Source organism: Chlamydotis macqueenii, chromosome 1, assembly GCF_036417535.1.
Source record: "Chlamydotis macqueenii isolate bChlMac1 chromosome 1, bChlMac1.mat, whole genome shotgun sequence".
In the NCBI taxonomy this organism is placed as follows: Eukaryota; Metazoa; Chordata; class Aves; order Otidiformes; family Otididae; genus Chlamydotis; species Chlamydotis macqueenii.
Window position 1 is genome coordinate 211020611 of NC_141556.1, and position 19392 is coordinate 211040002.

A 19392-nucleotide genomic window follows, 5' to 3' on the forward strand; every position below is an offset into this window, starting at 1 on the left:
TGCCATGTTAATTTCTAAAGGAACATTCTCACATGTTCTACATGGCTGAAAATATTTAACTAAAAAACATTTCTGCCATTTTACAATTTGAAAGGTATTTGTATCTACATCTTGGATTGCTAGGCTTCCTCTGGATACTAGTTAGGTTTAGTTCAGAAGTTGCATTTCACATGTAAGACAAAAATCTTCAGGTGGAAAACAGGAGTGAAATGGCTTTTCATAGGTTTAGCCCAGTTTATCTAATTTTACATAGCTCTATCTAAACTGATCTCTTATGGTTTGGTCTACAATAAGTGGGACAATAGTTCTTTAATCCACAAAAGGTCAGGTTATGCTGATGGGATGAATTTATCTGACAAGAAAAAGAGCAGTTTGGTGCTCTGGACTCCAGTCTCCCAGGGCATCTCTCTGCCCCATATCTCTTTGCTGTAGAACTGTAGGAATCCCAGCACCTTGTGTACTTATATTCAAATGCCATATGTGATTTCCTAATATTAATTTAAAAATAATAATTAGATTTTTTTAATGACAAACTAATTTATCCATATTGTCTTTGTTAGTCACTGCTGAAGAGCTATAAGACTTTGAAGCACACTAAGTAGTCTAAAAAAATCTAGTGAGTTCAAAACATTTTGTTGACAACCAGTGCCAGAAAAGCAGTGCCGCCTGTTATATTGAGATGCAGACAGATTGGATTCTTGTTGCTGAACAAGTACCATGTAGTTTGACCCCCTTGTTTAAGCGGTAGACCGGCTCCTTTTTTTTTTTTTTTTTTGTTTTCGTTCCTACATTAACTTCCAGGAGGCTTTGTTTTGTTGCTGGCCTATTCCCCAGATGACTGTTTCCAAGTGGAAGGGGAGGTAAATCTTACAAGAAAGCAATAATTCATGGAGAAAATGACAGCTATAATGAAGTGTTGCAGTGGTGGAAAGATTTCCCCAGCAGAAACGTGCAGCCCAGCTTACATGCTGGAAGTTCATTGACTTCAATGTGTCTCCACCAGACTTGACTTTGGCCCAATGCATTTTCTTAAGCGTAAGGCCAGTTTTCTGTTTCAGAGCTCTCACTCATTGGTAAAGTTGATCTAAACCTTAGCAATTGTTACCTGAATCAAATCATAATAACTTACTACTCAAGTGTTGTTGTATGAATGTGCTGCCTGACGAATTGTGTTGTGAATGGCAAGAGGCAGTGGCCTTCAAATAAAAACCATGCATGCAAATTACTTGCTTGCATGAGCTGATCTTTTGGTGAAGTTACAGAGAAATAAGAAGAGCACCTCCTTAACAAGAACTGAGGACTTGAAAAAACTTGCCTTTCTCTGCCAGGCCATTCATTCTGCCTCTTGCCATAATTCTTCCGTGAAACCAAGTAACAACCTTTTAATAAGCATCATTAAGTCTTTAGATTGAAATAAGAGGCTATCTACCCTTTTATCCCATATTATATTGCCCAAATTCCTCTCTGCCATCCTCACTGTGGTTAGATGAAAGCCCCCTGTTTTCATATTGATCACTAAAAGCACTTTCCCCTTGTACCAGTTCACTGCATCACTTCTAAATGCAGTTCATCTGATCGCTCTTACTTTTGCTGCTGCTTATTCAGGGCTACAAAAACTGCAGTTTCAGGCAGGTCTTGGAACCAAATGATCATGTTTCTTACCTCATTCCAGGGGATAACATTAGGATCTTTGTTTAGGTGGGATTCAGAGTAAAAATAAAGCTCACTTTGCTTTCCCATGCATGCCCACACACGTGCAGACCCATATATATACCCCTCTTTTTCTCCACAAGGGTTATTTGAAGCCAGAACAGTAGACATCTGTGTATGTTTTGTCCCTATTTCTTTTCAGTACCACGCTTTCCAAATGCTAGATGCTGGGGAAGTGTAACTGCGCTGAAATGTTACCCTAGGTACAACCTAAGCTCTTCAGAGCTGTGGATTGAGTGGTTCTCAGACTTATTCTTTTTCACTGGCAAGAGAAAGTTGCTCTTTGACAAGGAAATTAAGTGATACAGGTGACAAAAGTTATTAGTTTAGGAGTTATCAAGAATTTATTTGTAAATAGGTCTTCATCTAAGTTGCACTATTTCTCTATAGTCATTTGTGTATGGTTGTAGCTCTTGTTTCCACTTGCAGTTTATGTGTGCACGGAATTTTACCAGTGTGAGACTCAATGGAGCGATTCCACGCCTGTTTTCCCTTCTTCTCCTTCATCCCTGACAGTCAGCACAAAAAAAATACATATTTGAGCTTGAAGGAAAACCATCCACAATGGTAAGAACCAGTCTCACGTACCAGATAGATTGGAAACTCAGCATTTTAGGGGACTGTTGGTGGAATAAAGTGAAGTGACAAGAGTAGATCCGCACAGCAGGCTGGATTTTACAAACATACATTAGCAAGGTATCTGCTATGTTCAAAACAGTCTGCAAGACGCAAAAAAAAACCCCAACAAAACAAACAAAAAAAAATAACACAGAAAATTTGTTTTTAAATAATTCCACCTTTCCATAGTCCTAGTCTTGCCAGTCTCAGGTAGTGCATGTCCCCATCCTATTTAAGGTAATGTTCCCCATTTTAATGTTCCCCAGCTTCATTTTATTCCTTGTGGGCAGGCAAATTTCTGTATGTGTCTGATACCTTGGATTAGGTTGTGAGTAAATGAGAATGCTAACTCCTGGCCAGGCTTCACCTTCCCTTCTCTTCCCACAAGATTTAATTGATCGGTTTCATCATATGCAGCTTAACCTTATGCAAGAACATGAAATAGCATATGGTTTCCATCCCAGAAAAATAATTGACCCCCAGGTGATTTCAGTCAAATGGGAAGAAAAAAAAATATAGTGGGGTTGTTTTTGGAAGGGACAAGAAAAGGAGGAAAGAGGGGAATGATTTCACCTCTGGTAGCTTTTTGAACTTTGAGCCCTGAAATCTTGGGTTTGATGAATGCACTCAATCCACTCATTATGGGAAAGCTGAAGCAGGTCTCAGGGTCTCCTGATCATGAAATCGATGCCCTAGGGCATCAGCCTGCACAATGCTTCCTACACCAGCAAACCCCGTCGCTTACTCAGCAAAGAGCTCTCTTGTTCTTTGCTGGCCTGAACACAGAAGCACCGTCTTTCTCAAACAATGTTTGCGTTTAGAGAGATAATATTGTCGCTGGCTTCCCTTGCCTCCTCTAGGGAGAGTATCTCCACAGTACTCCGTTGGACCTTAGCATAGATTGTTTTACTTGGACTTCCCTTCCCCATTTGCAAGTTTTAAGCTAGTTCTTATATTTGTTCCCTCTACTTTATGTTTTTCTTTCTGTGACATTGCATCTGTGCTGTACTGGCTGATGTATGGTAGGAGAAGAGCTGTTATATTTGTGCATCAAATCCTATATCCGTAGTCTGCCCTACACAGTCAAAACGTATTTGTAGGCTTTACATCTGATAAAGGTCATCTTCTGAAATGCAGAGGTGCAGAAGAATCTTCTTGAGTCTGAAGACAGATTAGCTGCAGTGATCTTTGCTACAGTTCATTTCTTTTGCAGAAGGACAAGGCTTGGCATATTCTGTATGGGTTCACTATTGCTTAACAAGAACTGTGAATCATGTCAAGACATTGTAGTTGCAGCATGGGAAATTTTGTGCAGCAGCAGAGGCAGGTACTGGAAAAGTTCACAGGGAAGAGGATTTAAGAAAATAAATTAACTGTGTGGTGCAAAGACCTATATCCTTCCTTCTCTGTCTTTCACCAACTTGAAGAAGGAAAGATGCAGAAAACAACATTTTTCTTTAACAAGTTCAGATGGGAGACAGAACTCCAAGTATGTCACTTGCCTACTAGAGGTAGGATGACATGAAATATGAAGCTGTCAAGCAGGGAGCAGGACTGATCCAGATCTGACAAGTCTGATGTACTGAGCTCAACACTCTTGACTCCCTCCTCTCCAACCCTATCAGCAAGGGTTACACCTCTCGTGTTTATGCAGCAATGCGCCGCAAAGAGCCTCATCTCTCTTATAAAATGGGCCCTGGCACCAAATTCAATGAGGTGGCAGATGCTGTGGTCCTGGGGATCCGTGCTCAAAGGAGACCTGTGGGTGGCACGTCTTCTCTTTGAGCTACCATTTCATTTCACATTGTGTGTTCTCATTGCTCCCCCTTGTTCTCACAGGCTGTCCTGCTCTGAGTCCTGGAAGGGAAAATACTGGAGAGGTCTGTCCTCTTGCTATTAAGAAGTCACAGAGCCAAGGTTGGAGATGCTGTCCTACACCAGGCAATTGCCCTCATATCTCTTTGTAAGAGCATCCCACACTCATTTGCCGGATTTCCTTCTGGCTTGGAGACTAACCTCTTTTGAGTCGGTGAATCCTGGCAAACGTTTCAAGCACCTGCCTTGCTTCTGGCTGAATGCTGAGCAGTGCTACGGTTGGGCTGTTGCACGGTGTCTTTCAGGCTCTGAAATCCTGGATCTGTTGAAACAGTTCTTCTGCATGGGATGCTCCTTTTGTCACCAACCATCTGCCAGTTCCTTTGGCTGTGCAGGTAAAAAGCACGCGTGCCAGCCTGACATAGTGTCAGCACTGAAAATTCCTAAGCAGTGTATGTTGTGTGCAAATAAAATGCTTCGTTCCAAATATGGAGGAAATTCTCTAACATTCTGAGAAAAAAAAGTCTCCGAGGCTCCTGGGGAGAGATTATAAAACAGTAATTCTCTTTCTTGCCAATATCAAAAGATCAGGTGATAAAGGGAGGGGAAAAAATGTAATATATTATAGGATCAACACATAATTAGTCAACAAGCTACATGGAGGGGGATTGACAACATCAAAATCTATGTGCATCAAGTGCAGTCATGGTAACAACACATGGCCATGTGATAGAAATTGTGTGCCACTGCAAAATTTCATTGGCATTGGCAAAATGGACCTAACCCAACAGGTCCTTTCAGAGTCCCAAGAAATATTAGTGTATTAGTTTTGAGCTCTTCCATCAATGAAATAGGTCACAACTCTTATTGCCAACTGAAGTAAAAGTAGGGGAAATACTTGAAAAAAAGAGTTTATTTCCACTATTTGCAATGTGTGGTTGATACTCCAGTAAAATTATCAATGTTTTATTTCTCCATCCTGATGCAGAGCTACTGGATTGTATCACTGCATCTGGACTAACCAAGGTGACAAAAACGACACACAAAATCATCACTGTAGTGTGCATGGAATAATATATGATGCTTGCATAGCAGCTGTGTCCAGTAAGGTCAGGTGGCTCCCATTTTACAGACAACTTCACTTAACTGTAGGGAATTCTGCAGGTAAAATATTAAGCAATGGCCACTGGTTCCTTTTTCATATGCCCAGGTGGTGAGCATGCAAGAAAATTGGTGTAAAAATCTCTCACAGTGAGATTCCTCTTGCCATGGTGAGGCAGGTGGCAACACTGGCCAATTATGAGTATTTTGGCTTTTGTATGAGTACATGGAAGAGACAGAGACAGAAACCTGAGAACCCACTTACATGGTTTCATCTTATGCACTCACAATCACAGGCTATCACAAAGGCTGGAAAGGGCCTTGGAGATCGTCTAGTCCAACCCACACTGCTCAAAGCAGGGTCAGCTACAACAGCTCAGGGTTGTGTCCAGTGAGGTTTTGAACAGCGCCAAAAACGGAGACTCCACAGCCTCTCTGGGCAGCCTGTTCCAATGTTCAACCACCCTCCCCTAGTCCAGAAGATTTACAGGTCTCAAATGTTTTCATTTCTTTGATACAGAAGATGCATATGTGTAGAATAATAACCTTTATTCAGTAGACCAAAAAGCTCCCTTTACAAGGCTCAGTAACCTGTTGGTGCCTTAATGAGTGAAGTATCCATAAATAATTGAGCTTTCTCAGCTGAAGCAGGGCGACCCTTGGCCTCAGTATTATTCATCTTATTTAATAAAGGATGTTCTGGTGGTACATTGAGGATCAAGAAGAGTTTTGTTAATGCTGGAGGACAGTACTGGTATTGTAGCCAATTAATGTGCCTGTTCCTACTAATGATAAATGGGTCTGTTGTCAGTTCATCTGGCATTGTGCCTCTAGCCTTACATAATTATTTGTGGATATACCCAAGGGTTTTGATAGCTAATATTTTAGCTTTTATAGGTCATCAGAATCCTTCAAGAAGCATGGATCTGGTAAATAGTAGTCTGCAGAAGAAAAGTGGAGGTGAAAGGAAAAAAAAAACAACTATTCAGATAACTATAAGGTCTGTAGAATGGACCAAAACCCGTCTGAGGAAGAATCTTTTGGGTTCTACTTCAACCAAAGTTCAGGGAGAGGAGAAAAGGAAAATGCACTTAAGGAACACTGGTGGATCCAGGCTGGTTTAGCCTTCATGGGTTAATAACTCATTTGAAACTAATGTTTTCAGTGGTTCTGAAATTGCAGGAAGTGGTGTGAGGCCGAGGGGGAATAATGACTCAAGGAGACATAATTTCTAGGGAGGAACTGAGATCTTGCAGTTCTGCTTTGGAGGAAACACAAGCCACAGAACGAAATTCCCCGCAATTTCAAGGTTAGCAGAGAAGCTGGTGGCTGGAGGGGAGAAATCTGAGGAGGAAAGCAGAAAATATGAAATGATCTCTGTGTGTCTGTGTGCTTGTGATGCTGTGCCACATCGCCAACGCCTTTTGTTCCTTTGCCAGGAATCTGAGCTGAAAACCCCTTTTTACAAGGTCCTTGCAAGATGCATAGCAGCTCTCCCATTCAGGGTAATTCATGTTAACTAACAATTTCGTGTAATTCAATGTGGAAACGTTGGGATCTGAGCTTTGAATTGTTTTAATGGTTACTGTCCTCAGTTAGATAACAGACAGGCAGAAGAGGGAGGTAGGGAGAGGTTCTGCTCATCTTGACGTTCCACCAGATGAGAAGACACTCTTGTTGCTATTTCTAATGGATTTCTATCAATACACTCACATGTGAGAATTATGGACCAACTGTTTAAAAAGACCAAAGCATGCCATTACAAATCAATCCCACTGAATCAACAGAGGCACAAAAATCAGCTCTAGCCTAAATTTAACCAGAAAATCTCCCTTGAGTCAATGGAGCGAGGCACCTCCAGAGGGCAATTCGGAGCAGGAATCTGACTGCAAGGGCAGCATTAACCTTTATGACTATTCTCCCTTTGCTGAGAGTCAATGGGATCAATTCATAGCTGAACGGAGAAGACTTATACCAGCTAAGAACCAGTCCCAGTACCAATAAAGCTACCACAGTGCGCTCTCTGTGTCACAGAACTGCCATATGTCTCCATTTATGGGGACTAGGCATGGGGGCTGTGGAGGGAATTGCTTTCCTGGGCAGGTTAATGTAACAAAAACCGAGCAGCTCTGCAGCCCTTAATCTCCCTAAAGCCCATAGTCTCAGCCCTCCTATGCTTTACTCTGTGCTATGCTTCATTACAGAGTCTTTAAACACCTAAGCTAAAGATAGAAAAAGTAATTTAAAAAGAAAACACAACTTTGGCTCCTTTAGTTGGATTTTTTTTTTTTTTGAGAAGTGAGGTTCCTCTTAAGTTAAACTTCTTAGATTTTTGTAATTTTGTTTCTATAGTATTACAAAGTCCAAGTGCTATGGAGTAGACATCCAAAATTAACACTCAACTCTATAATATATATTAACTCAAGATAAATTGAGATATGTAGAATTGTGAGTTTTAAACTTTACAACATTCTTGTTATTTTAATTTTTCTTCCAAATATGGAACTCCTATTTCCAGTTGAGTAAAAAGATCTTAGAGTTCTGCTCTTATTTTTTGTAATAATCTTGCTTCCTCACAGTACTCCAGGAGCTGCAGCTTCAGAAAGAAGACATAAGTGAATACTTGGAGGATATAAAAATAATTTCATTTAATACCTTAGGTTTTGGAGGGGTTTTGTTTTGTGTTATTTTGATTTTTTGTTTTTTAATCAGTAAGAGATATCCAATACCAGTTTTCTTTATTTTAATTATATCTCGAATATTCAGCTCATTGTAAACAAAACATAGTTATTTAACATGCAGGTTTTAGCTCAGGGATTTGAAGTCTAGTGGGCTAAGACACATACACTTATTTCCATTCATTTGCTCACAGAAGCTTGTCAGAGGTATCTGGTATCACCAGGTATCTTTGAATAATCTCAACTTTTCTTTGTGTTGTGATTTTTCTTGTCCTATTGAATTAATATTATAAATACATTAATGGAGCTGTTGGTGGAGAGAAGATACACTCCTTCAATTCCTTCACTGCTGTAAATCGGCATAGTGCCACTTACATCAGCAAAGCTACTATTTGCCCCAGCTGAACATCTCCTAATATTAGAAAAGCCACTTCTAATATTAACCTAGCTAAAAATAGGGCACTTATATTTAAACCTCTGCTTCCCAAAGTGACAGTAGGTGGGCCAACTTGTAACATTATCAACATTTACAGCATTATCTCTACTGGAATCCATTTATGTAAGTTCCTAACAATCAAAGTATGATGGCATTTTGGAATTATCATTGTTATAATTTTTACAAAAAAAAAAAAACAAACCAAGAATGTTAATTTAAAAAAAAAAAAAAGTGAGCCCTGATACAGCATGCATGCATATGCATAAGCAGCATAGGGCATGAAAGTGTTGGTATCCTGCTATGCAACCCATTCCCTGAAGTACTTGTGGAAAGGAGCGGTGTGCTGGCGTTGTATATGGGGAGTAGCAATAGTGAGATGGGGGGATCTCAGAGCCCTGTTGTCAACGCATAACTTGTGATTTAGTGCATGATTTAGTTTTATAAAAAAAACTTAGAGACATTGGAGATGCCCAAAGCCATTTGAGATGCCCAGACTTATTTAAGAGACTGGCAAAGAAGATGCAGATCTGCAGGAAGCCCGTGTCTTTCTGGATGGCAACTGAAGGACAGTCAGGATAACTGGGGCATCTCTAGTGGCACTGGACAGTTTTGTGTGGACAGCTGAGCTGGGCTGTGCCTTACATCTGCAGTCACAGCTTTTCAACTTATTTTTTGATAACACTGAGGGGCATGCTAACTGTGACCTATAAGAAGCTACCAACCTTTAGCAAGGTCAAATGCTGGCTCATTTTTACTGCTGTGCCACATATTACCCCTGTGAGTGTTCTCATTGAACTAAGTGACATTACCCAAATAAGCCTCATAGTAAACTTATATATAGATTTAAATGTCTACAAAATCAAGAGTTATTTTCAAGGCCCCATTAGATATTGAACTGCTAAAAAGCTGCTCAAGACATTACCAAATTATATTGAAAATTTTCTGAACAATATGGACCACGGGACTGAGACAGTAAATTTTTTATATATGTTGAAATAATTGGACTTATCCAGATGTCAAACACAAAAGTGTCCTTTAATATCTTAAAGAAGGCAAGTATAAGTCTGAAAAACTGCAGGATTTCAGTGTCATCTTAAAATAAGAATATATGCTTTATTACCAGCACTAAGCGTGAAATTTCAAAAATTGTTGCTAGAAAGTTTTTCCCATTGAAAATGTATTTTCTCTTTCTTCATATTTAAATATATGTGCATACTAACTTAGGTCCAACTTCAATCTACTCAGTTTGAAGCACCTCACGTTTGGTTTACAGTTGCTCCCTATCAAACCTTTGAGACCACGTCCAAACTGTGAAGCCAGCAATGGATGGTAGTACGCCCTGTGTATCTTGGGTAGGAACAAGCCTGGAACATGCCCTAATTCTGTTCTGGTTGCCCAGGTTTCTGCAGAAATCAAAGTATGGGAAGGCAGCTTGGGCATGGCTGTCCTGTAGATATGAAGATAGATATCCATTTCTCTCATGTCTGATGAGGTGGTAGCCTGGGAGAACATGCTTCTGATGTAGGTACTTTAGTTAAGTGCTCACAGGAATCTGTGTCTTTGAACTTATGAAGGGTCCTACATGGACAGTCCTGACAGTTGCCATGCGAACAACCTTTATAAATCCATGCCAGTCTTTTCTGACATCCAACACCTGGCTCCTTTTCTGTAGTGAGAATGGCTGGACCATTGCAGTGGCGCACTGATTTTTGTGGATGGTGAACACAAAAAGGGGATTGAGAAGAGACCACCCGAGTTATTCTGACACATGACTTGAGTGCTTTCTATTCTTAGACAGATGAGGATCTGAAATATGTAAGTACACTACCATTGCTTATTAGATTTATTTATAAAAATAGAAATAAAAGTCTTAATCTGTCATCGGTATGGATTTATACATGTATAATTTTCTTTCAATGACTGTTTGTACTTAAGTGGAATTGATAAATCAAGATATTTCTTGTGGTATTTTAAAGCATCATTATTTGTCTCTTGATTCCATTCTTGTTTTTCTTTAAAGGAATGAAAAGAGCAAAAACCATGAAATGATATTTGCAGTGTCATTTTAAATTTATTATCTAATAAATAGTGATCACTTGGAAAATCTTTTTTTTTTTTCTATGTAGTTAACAAGAGATTTAACCAAAGTGATTGAATCAAGTCAAGAAATTATCCTAGATACCTGAAGCTTGAATAAATGACATTGTCAATGTTAATGCCCTGTTCTGGAAGTTCATTTGAAATATAAGAAATAACCTAAATATAATTTTACAGCAGCTCATATACTACTCAGTGTAATTTATTCTTTACTACAGAATCTCTGTTCTGTATGTTTCACCAGCACTTCCAACTCACCAAATAGCCACCAACACTCACCTTTTTACTCTTGTACACTTCCAGTACAAGCAAAGATAACACTTTTTTTTTTTTTCCCAGCAAATACAAACTGTACATTGACTCCCAAATTGACAACTTTGCCTTCACTTCCATCAACACTTCTACTGAATGAGTGCAATCACCACTGATTTTACAACATCATGTGCATCTGACTCATCTAATGATGGTACATGAGATGCCTTTTAGAACTGTACTATCCCCTATAAAACATTATTTGTGCTTAACAAATAATAAATAGAACTTTCCAGCCACAGAATCCTGTGCCCCAGTTTTCTGAATGATCGGATGTCCTTTCCAAAATCGGGTGTCCTTTCAAAAAGGTCAAAAGAAAATCAACAGAAATTTGAAATATTCCTAAAGTGCTACAGATACCAAGATTTTAACTAGCCATAGAGAAAGATTTAGAAACATGATTAAGTTTATTTCTACAACTTCCAGTCAGGAACTGCATATTTCGAAGTATGGAAACAAATCAACAAGAAATGTAATGGCCTGACTTGTAAGGACGAGGCTGAGTCCTATGATGTTTCTAGTTTTGAAATCCAGCAGAAGAGAATGTCTTCATTCAAATAGGCTTCAAATATAGCTTTATGTTTCAAGGATGTAGTGATTCTCCTTTGGTTTTAAACAATAAGCATATGTTTTGTATTCTTCCCTCAGTCCAGGCTATAATTATGTATTTCAGATTATAGTGTTGATATAGTAATGAGACTAGCCTGAATTCTTGCAACTTTGGGCAAGTTCTTTAAAATACACGTTGTAACAGTGACAGGCAGATTGTACTTGATATGTCTTCATTAAAATATGTGTTTATTAAAATCAGTGTTTTAAGGAATGTTTAGATATCTGACCATAGCTGAATGATTTGGTAGACATTGGTACAGCAACAATATCATTATGTTAAGCATCTTTTCTTTTTTTTGGAGGGGGATTCTCTGAGATATTTTAATAAAAGAAACCATAGCCTAGGCATCTCCACTGTATTACAGGGAGAAAACAAGGTTTTTCAGGACAAATGAAAATTGTGGTGAGGCAAGAGTGAAGCATTTGAATTTCCTTTCAGAAAACAAATGAAAAGCTTCTTAATCAAAAGTGGAGCAGTTGGACATTTTCTTAGACATGTGAATATGCAAAAGACTTTTAAGATACCATGAAATATCTGCATATCTCCAGATAGGAGCTTTTGTACCATAATTTGTTCAGCAGCTACTAAAATATCTCATTCCTGCAAGAAAAAGCCCTTAAAAATATCAGGACTTTCTTAAAAGGAGTGACAAAACTAAATTGCCACAAATCGCACTTTTTTCTTTCAAGAAACATACCAACCTAACATAGACTTTTTGACAGCTATGGGAACAAGCCAAGATTATATAAAAAATTGGTGTTGTGCTGGGGGTAACCGTTCCCTGCCAGATGTATTGCATATACCCTGCTCTATGCATGGATGTTTATGGATATGTCTATACAACATATCCAGTCAAATTAAAAAAAAATATTTATGGGAATATGTGCTAATATCTGGTTGTCCATGACTAAACCATACAGCATTAGTACATTGCCCTAGCAAATTAAAGTGAAGGACATAAATGAATGGTTATTCCCATAGTGATTCTGTAGTCCAAAGACATTAATCAGTGCTACATATCTGCTGGAAAGAGTGAATGGGAGATCCATTCATCCTGGTTCCCCATGGTTACTATCTGATAGTAAATTGCATCCATTGCTACCTGTATGGGGAGCCCTGACAACTGGAGGGAATTTGAGTTATCTGAACCATGCGTCTCCCCATGTGTCATCAGGATGGGAATTTACGTTTGAAGTAGGAATTGGTTTATAACCTTGTAGAAATGCACAAGAGTAATAAATGGAACTTATCAGTACGTCTAGCCAGTTTTGAGTTCCTGCAGAAATGTTGCCACATAAGGATCTCCTCTGAGGTACTCAGATATCAATGTGATTAGCCTGGTAGACAGACGTCTGTATTGGGGAAGCAAGGTCAGTGCTCCTGGGACACCAGGAGACATAAAGATTCAATAATAATATCTTATTATTCTATCAAATGATGTCTGCAGAACACTTTAAAATCACTATGTGAAGGACAAAGGATGCTATATGTATAGTAAGGGGGTAAAGGCTGACATTTCTACAGTGCATTTAATTAACAGAATTCCAAGCAAGCCTGGCCTTTGGAAGAAAAATAATCTTTGGTTGCACACTGGGCACATTGAGCTTCCATAATAAACACAGAGGGAACCCCTGTAGGGCATCTACTGAATCAAGACTATTGTTTTGCTGGTGTCATGTCCTCAAAGACCCCGAGATTGAAAGACCTTCTATAAAAGTGAAATCTGTTTTGCTTACTGCAAGTAGGGGGTTGATGGATACAAGAAACAGCAGCAGTAATTGATCATTTTTATTAACGGTGCTTCTCAAGCTGTTGGAGCTCTTGACATAGCTGAATTTCAGTGAGGAGACACAGTATGGCTAGGTAGGAATATTTTCCCCGAGCCAGTACAATCGATGCTCGTAGGAAGTGTTGTGGTTCCTTTTGTTAAGGGGTGGTCAGATACGCACTAGTTAACACATTTTTATTGGTTCCTACTATGAAAATTACAATTTCTTCTGCTGCCGACAGTTACCATCCCCTACCCTGACACATGGTGCTTCAAGGTACCCAGACTGCCAGATTAATGCACTGCAAAATAATGTCACTTATTGCTGCATGTCAGGGTTTACCAGTATTGTTATGGAAAAGGGACACGGTCAATGATCAGAAAAGATCATCAGACCATGCCCTTAGTTCACACAGTGTATCCCACATGGTTTCTTCTCTCTATGATCGAGTTTCAGTTTTGGATCCTGCTCTGCAGCAGAAAATGAAGGGAGGTAGTGTGACCTAGTGTGGAGACCACAGGGCTGAGATGGGGTAAAGTAATCTTACATCCGCTCTGGATTTACGAGGGTTTAATAGATTATATCAGTCTGTCTTGCCCATTTATACAACAAAATTAATGAAATTGACCAATATTCATAAAGGACATTGAGATAAATAGAATAAAAATACCCTTTACTAGTTGCATGTTTTTATTATATTTCTTTTTTTTTCTTAATTATACGCTCTTTCCAGAAAATGGGCCCAGGATGGAAATACATTATATACTCAGATCTTTGCAGCCTCCACCATATAAATTGATTTCCAGCACCCTACCCTTTAGTTGAAAATATTAAAGTACACTACCTGCTTCATTAGGCATGGATCATTTCTATAGTGCATGGTTGGTATTGCTATGTGATAATTTGTCAGAAGAATTTGGGAAAAGCATGGAATGAAATAAAACTGGCAAACAAAGCTGATTCTGTTTCTAGAGGTGGGACAAGAAAAAATGTATTTTATGATGTGCACAGTAATTCTTTTCCTCAATATAAACCTGTTGGGATAACTACATTATGTGGAGTAAGGCATAGAGCTCACCTAGAAACCAAGAATATCTTTAGAAATTGAATATTTTTAATGGAATTAACAAGACTGCACTGTGGTAACTTCAGGTTTGAAATCACTATCATTGCCAATCTGTGAGAGTATAGATTGTATAATAGGTGCGAGATGGTTAACAAATAAGAATTGCCAAACAGTTTTTAAAAAACTTTTTCAACATGAAGGTGACCAGATGTTTGATTAGGTTGTCCAGGGATGTTAGATAATCTCCATCCTTAGTGACTTTCAAATAGTGGGGCAAGTTATTGAGCCACCTAATCTGACTGGATTTGCTTTTGAAACAGAGGTTTGACTACAGATCTCCAGAGGTCCTGGTCAGTCTTGAATTATTTTTTGATTCTAGAAAGGGAAACCGTCAAAGAAGAAAGTTTGAAGAAAAATCTGGAAAGCACAACTTTGTTATTATCCAAAGGCATCTCTGTAGCTACAGATGTATTAGTGGACAAGGAGTTTTCTGTTTATCTGCTTCTCAGAGGGAAGGAGAAGTCCACCTTCTCTGACAGCTTTTGGAAACAGTATGAGGAAACATCAGCTCAATTTGCTGAAAACCATATTTAGCTTCAGCTAAATGTTAGATGAAGTTTCCTTTCCTTGTGTCATCACTTCTATAGTGGGGATTTAGCACTGCCTGTTCTACACTAGATATCCCCATGCGAAGAAGTAGGATGAGATTCCTGGCTGGAGACTTTTCCATCCTTGTAAGTTCCCTTCGTCTATAATGCCATTGCAGTTGCTATATGTGAACGCTGAAGTGAACTGTTATCAGTCACTTCAGAATATCCCTGCTAAGGAGGAGGTTAATCCTTCCAGGTCATCAACTCAAGTTACTCAAAACAGCAATATGACAGACACCGTAGAAAAATCCAAACTGCCTAACGGGTCAAGATACAGGCCAAGTGGCTTCTCCTATTCTTGAATTTTCCTGCTCATACTGCACCATGCTTTGCTTCAACCCAAGGCCAGATTTCCAGCCAACAGATAAGCCATATGGACAACATTGACATACTCATTGGGATTCTCCTACCATCTGCTTCCACTTTTCTCATCTCCACTCAGTCCCATTCCTTTATCCTTGCTTTTTTTTTTTCAGGCCCATGACACAAGTTGAGGAAGTAGCTGTTTCTGCGTGTCTCCTTGCTTTTGTATTACAACAAGGCAGGATTGTAGCTAGGAAACCAACAGTGGTTGAGGTTTGAGAAGAATGCTCCTTGTAACGTCTTCTTCTGCTTCTCCAAATCCTGCTACAGGAGTTGTATGTCACCATACTGTAGTAAAACGTCCGCAAACTTGGAGTGAAAGGTGTTTGTGGCAAAAGATTTTCTGAGCCACAATCTTCTACTGTGTCAACTTTCATTGCACTTTGGTGGCCTTCAGCTGATAGGAGTGATTTGAAGTTTCATGTCATCGGAAATAGTTAAGGAAGTTTCTATAGTGAGACAGCTCACCGTGGAGCTTGCAAAATAGATTTTTTATGCAGTTTTCTGAGGACTCTTTTCCCCCACCTGTGTGGCCTAGATAGCACAATCCTCAGTGTATCAGCAGATAAAGCAATTACGTAGTTTAAGCTGGCCCTTAAAAACTCACCCAGCCCTGTACAAATACCTTTACTCTTTGCATATAATAAGGATGCAAGACCTTTCCACCTGCCTCTTATCTTTCTGCTGCAGACAGGGCAAGAGGGAAAGAGGCCTCCTGCTACAAGAAGGTGAACTCTGAATTTGGTATGTGATCTGCAGGACAGAAACAGTTAATTCCTCTGAATACATTCTTTTCAATACAGAAGGCTTTTGAAAACAGAATTTAATGTAATCCAGTGTCCTTTTCATAAAATATGTGAAGGAAGTCTTGTTCAATAGCACTTGTCAATCAATCCTTTGCTGCTGATACTTTTTTTTTCTTTTTTCTTCTTTTTTTTTTTTTTTTTTTTTTTCAGTTGGCATCTCTTTGGAAGGACAAGAAACAAATCCTGAACTGGTATCTTAACTAGGATGTTATGGAACTGTTCTCTTTCAATCTTTCAATTTCTCTGCTGACAAAGATAAATAAATTCCAAAGTCTATATTAGTAAGTGCAATGGGGCAAAAGCATGAGAAAATTGTCAAAAAGCATATGCAAAAAAAAATCATTGACTATACTGAGAGGATGCTTTTTGAAATTATTTTTACCCTACTACTAAGCTGTCAAAATATATGCAATATTCTGCAAACTCTAAAATCATCAGACAATTAATTTGCCTGTTCTCTACAATAACTTAAACTCAAAATTAGCAGATATTTAACCTTTGGACATCTTTCTTTTAAATAGTTATGGTATTATTAGCAATTTCCAAGGATTAGGTAGAAATGTTTTAGTTATATGCTTACTACTTTTCAAAAGTCAGGCTTAGAACATGTACAAAATTTCATAGCAATATTTCCTACTGACTTTGTTTCCATTTCACTGTATTGTGAAATACTAAGCTATTTTACATTTGTTGATGTTACTGTAAATAGCTGTACTGCACTTACGGTTTAATTATCTGGGACTTCTTATACTTCATTGTACTCAGTCAACCTCACGCTACTACATCCCTGTCTTTAGCTTTTATTCAAAATCATTGGTACACAACTTAAGCAGGAGTTCATAAAGATTCAGCCTAAGTAAATCAAGCAGGCTGTTGTAACAATAGGTGAAAGTGTGTGCATGTCCAAAGGATTGCTGAGCATCTTCTCTAGCAGGGTAATTATTATACGCAAGAAAACAATTTTCTTACCAGCCTGTGCAACAATATCTTTTATGATTGCATTTTCTATCAATAGTCCTGGGAGACAGAAGGATTCATTTTAAATTCAAATATTACGGCCTGTCAGATTAATAAGCCGTATTTATGAAATAACTCCCTGAATATCTTTTTTTTTTTAACTTAGGAGATTGAACACTGATATTGAACAGGTGTCTTTCTTCAGGATCTGTGCAGTGATATATAGCACGCTGTTTGCTGTGATATTGATGTACAAGGAGCCAGACTGAAGGATGGGGTTGGCACACATAAAGCTTGAATATTTCTACTGCGATGTAAAGTTTCATATCACAGCATGGACAGATATTTTGCTAAGTTTCTAGGTTCTTAGATCCATGTTTTCTCTTCTCTTTGTTCAGAGTTGAAACATGAATGAATGTGAAGTCTTCAGAAGGTCTTTAAAAGGTCTTAAAAGCTCACACAAAAAACCACACAAGTGCACAAAGATCAAGAACACAGGAAAGCTTAAGTTTTCATCAGGTTTAATCACAAGTAGAGATGGATAACTAGGCATCATCAGTCTCTAGTTTGCTCAAGAGGGTCAAGAAGGTAGAAATTTCTGCAGAAAAAAAACAAACCGCCTTGAGACAAAATTTGTAACAAAATATAAAAAAAAAAATTGTTTTCAGAGTGAAAACTAGGACTTTTTTTTTTCTAACAGTCACTCACATTTTCAAGTTTTCAACATCAAGATAGAATTGACACTACTGTGTTCACAGTGGCTCTAATTTTTTTTTTTCTGATTTTTAGACTTTGTTGTAAAATAAGTGGGCTATTACTTTATGGTTTGAGCGGGAAAACTTCTAGGTGTGACCAAAGTTAGTGTATCTTGACTGGACTTCAAAGGCGTGGTGCTTTCAGTGTAGGTGAAGACACGCGTCTCTTACAAGTGGGAATAATTGGCTACCAGCATGAATATGGTTTATGCCACTGCTGTGGTTCCTCTGTTGTAAGGGGAATCAGATGCAGAGAGCTGTGATATTTTTAAATGGGTTTAATTGAAAACTAGTTTCTGTGTGATTATAGCCATACAGGCAACGAACTGCTCTCAAAATTGAGTAAGGTATGTAGATAAAGAAATGTGGTCTTGGACTGTAAAAGCCTGGAACAATGGTTCTGCATCATGAAGGAAAGCAATGATGGGAATACACAGCCCTGTCATCTCACCAGGAAGCTTGAGCTCCACATCCGTTTCATAATAATTTAAAACCACAGCTGTCTATGTTTAATGGTTTTAGCAAAAAAAAAAAGTGCTATGTCTCTAGGTCTTTCAGGATTCAGGATGAATATTTGGGCTGCAGTGGAACACCACTATCTCTGGAGGTCTCCTAGCAGTGCCCCTGGGACACTAAGGTGCTTTTAGCAAAACAATGTCTCGTTCTTCACAGAGATACATATAGCCACAGGCTTTTCCTGCTCTTGTTGAGGAGAGCCCTACCTAACTATGTGTAAAGGACGAAGTGGCCTTGGGACTTTGTTGGTTGCAAAACATCACAAATCTGAATTTGAATTAGTATTTAATTGCATCAAACCATTGCCTGGCAAGGCCAATCAGCAGGTTTGTTTTTATTTCATCAAGTTTCATACGTTAGTACTGCTGACAAGTAGGGAACAGAGTGAAAGGCACCAGATCCCCACCACTGGCCCCCAGAAAATGAAGAAGGGAGGCCTGAGAGAGCTGAATTTATAAAATAAAAGACAAAAAAAAAAAATTGAGCAGGAGGAATACCAGAAAGAAAAAAAAAAAACAATAAGAGAGAAGGCAATGAGTAAAAAAAGGGAAGGAAACAGCAAGAAGAGCAAGACCAGCACTGAAATTAGGGGGATCATAAGGAGACGTTAGGTGCTATGAGAGCCTGGCTGTGGAGGCTAAAGTAAAAGAGCATCTGAATTTCTTCCCACATTCTACAGCTGCTCTTAAATTAATAAACACAGAGATTATGCCAAAATAAAGGAATGGAACACCTACTTTCACCTTCTATGTAACAGAATCTCCTTGGTCAAACCTGTGTTAAGCCAGCAGTTCGCATCGTTGACCTTTTCTCCCAGCCACTGCTCTTTGAAGCCAACATCTTGCTCCTTTGGTTGCCCAGAGCCCTTCCTTTGGAACACTGTAACAGGTTGCCCAGAGAGGTGCTGGGTGCACCATCCCTGGAAACATTCAAGGCCAGGGGCTCTGAGCAACTTGATCTGGTTGAAGATGTTCCTGGTCCTCTTCATTCTCAAGCAAGAGCAATTTTGTTGATCTTCCCTAACTTTCTGATTAACATATGTGAGCAGCAGGCCAGCACAAGATGAGAAGGCCGACAAATCAAATGCATAACTAAGCAGACTCTTTACTTGATCTCATTATTCGAATCAC

The 19392-nt window shown here is 38.9% G+C and overlaps 1 protein-coding gene across 2 annotated transcripts in view; it reads left to right on the forward strand.

Annotated features, from left to right (window-relative positions):
- TENM4 (teneurin transmembrane protein 4) overlaps window positions 1–19392 on the forward strand; it is a 607238-nt gene that overhangs the window by 82020 nt on the left and 505826 nt on the right. For both annotated transcript variants that reach the window (XM_086739706.1, XM_086739707.1), the window contains exon 2: window positions 10031–10173. The gene's annotated coding sequence lies outside the window, so the exon portion shown is untranslated. The remainder of the gene's footprint in view (window positions 1–10030; window positions 10174–19392) is intronic.